The sequence below is a fragment of the Phalangium opilio genome, unplaced genomic scaffold (assembly GCF_054372755.1).
Source record: "Phalangium opilio isolate 3A_F unplaced genomic scaffold, DU_Popi_V2 ptg000521l_1, whole genome shotgun sequence".
NCBI classification, from domain to species: domain Eukaryota; kingdom Metazoa; phylum Arthropoda; class Arachnida; order Opiliones; family Phalangiidae; genus Phalangium; species Phalangium opilio.
Window position 1 is genome coordinate 1,220,001 of NW_028324240.1, and position 2,500 is coordinate 1,222,500.

The window sequence follows — 2,500 nt, forward strand, 5'->3', positions numbered from 1 at the left end:
GAGACGGTTGATGGCATTTAGAGGTATGCTGGTAGCGAAGTTAGGAAGCCCGAGCCCTCCTTCTTTAGCTGAGGTGTAAAAAAAACCAGTAGGTGTATAGTGAGGGAGACGTAAAATCCGCTTACAAAACTCGCGAACAATAGAATCGAGTCTCTTAAGGAGACCCTTAGTAAGGCGTGACAAAGTCAGAGTATGGGAATACCGGGAGAGCACAAACAGTCTTAACATTACGATCTTCTGCTGAGGTTTAAGACAGCTTTTACCTAGGAGTTGCAGGTCCTGTTCAAGCTTAGCCAGGGTTGGCGAGTGCTTACCATTGTGTCCAAAACATATTCCAAGATACTTAAAGAAATCAGCCGCCGAAATAGCGCGAACAGGGACGTCACCGATCGTAAACGCGGAAGAAGCCGTAGCCACTAGTTTACCGGTTTTACCGACTTTGCGTAGCACCAAGGACGAACATTTTGCGACATTGACACGTAAGCCACGTGCGTCGAGGAACGCAGTTGTGTAATCGAGAAGAGTGCGCATCCCGAATTCGGATTCTGTAACGAGAAACAAGTCGTCGGCAAAAGCAAGGGCGTTTAGACGGTGAGGCCCGACAGGGATACCGATATCCGTTGGGAGGGAGTCAAGGAGCTCATCTAGTACCGCGTTGAACAGGAGTGGCGAGAGCGGATCACCCTGCTTAACTCCACGTGACATCCGAAAAGGACCGACGCGAAGCGAACCGCACGATATACTCGTCGAGGATTGCTCGTATGTATTCAATATGTAGGCGATGGTATCCGGTTCAAGGGACAGCCGAGCCAACGCCCGCGAGAGGCCATGGTGACCCACCGAGTCGAAGGCCTTGGCCAGGTCAATCGACACTACTGAAAGGGGACGACGTCGCTTCTTGGATGAGTTGATTGCAAAGTCTAGGAGCAACGTATTTGCCATCGCGCCGTCAGCAGAGATAAAGGCCTGCTGAGCTGGATTTAGATCGAGCGATAGACGAAGACGACTTGCTAAGATATTGTGAAACAAGCGAACCAAAAGGGACAGGATGGTTAAGGGTCGCCAGTTAGTAGCTTGTGAAAGATCGCCAGACTTGGGTATCAGTACCGTGCGGCATTGTTTCAAGGGCAACGGCAAGTCTTTCAAATAGAAAAAAACGTTAAATATGAACGACAGGTCAGTGACGCGAAGGGACTTGATATCACGGAGGGATAACTGATCGGGTCCCGGCGAAGACGATTTCTGGCGCGAGAGAGCGAAGGCAACTTCAGCGTCAATAACCGGATAGAAAGTAGCCGTTTTTAACGGTTTGGGAGTGAATGACGCGCAATCCGAAGGGGAAGGCGACGAGAACAGCGCACCATAGGTTGTGGCAATATCGGACTCGCGGGGCGTGACACTAGACGCGTCGCGGGGCTCTAAAATGAGCTTCGAGAGCTTCTTTTTGTTTAACTTGTATAATGATTGACATTGGGCAAACCGACGCCTCTTTTGGGTGCGTGTGTTGACATGGGCAACGGGTGGACGTGGTACAGGACCAGGTTTCATCGGGAAACGTTTGCCGAGCAGGGAATGAAGGTCATCCAGAGCGGAAGAGTTGCCGGCGAGGACGGATACACCGATAGCACGAAGGTCAGCAGGGGTTGAGTCGTCGGCCACGTAGGATGCAAAGAATCTTATGAACTGCTCCATTGGTGGCTCAGCTAAAGGCAAACCGGTACCAACGCTAGGCTCCTCAGATACGGCAGCAACATTATCAGCTGGAACAAGAGATGAAGTACATCTAGAAGAATCTAGGTTAGGGTTAGTCAGAGACAAAGTCCGAGATTCCTGAACAATAGCTTTGTATGACACTTCGCGTCGTTTCGCCTTAATGGCAGTTATCGGTCGCGAAGGAAACATACACGATAATCTTTGATTGAAATTGTTAGTTTCGACTGGGAGGGATGCTTCAAAGGCGGCTAAAGCACGTGTCTCATCTTCATGCCAGTAGCGATAGGTCGCGGAACGTTGATTCGCCAACGCGTACTCCGTAGGGTGCCGCGAATGTTTGTGCACACCGAGACCGCGGAGAGTAGGGCATGTAAAAGTACAACAGTCACAAGCGTATGACTTGGCGATGACATCGGGAGGAGAGACGGCTGTTGGGAGTAAGTTAGCGGAGGCCAAAGACGAAGAGCACGAGCGAGCATGCACCGAAACTCCGAAGATACTAGCGAATGTTTTGAGACATGCGCGACAGCAATAGAGTAGCGACGCGGGGGCAATGCCGTGAGATAGCACATGAGTGCGCCATGACTTATGGTCAACAAATTCCTGTGAGCACGACGGACACGACGAGGCCCCCACGAGGGGGTATACAAAGGAGACAGCTTTGGTGCAGAAATTGGAAGCAGCCATAATGGTTGACGTTAATAAGACACGCGCGAGCGGTATTGCCGGACTTGACGAATATATACATGGCACTGGCTGTCACTAGTCTCGTGGTCAATCGCGAAAG

General features: G+C 50.8%; 1 pseudogene; it reads right to left on the reverse strand.

The window, feature by feature from the left end:
* LOC149589717 (large subunit ribosomal RNA) overlaps positions 1-2,500 on the reverse strand; it is an 8,663-nt pseudogene that overhangs the window by 2,642 nt on the left and 3,521 nt on the right.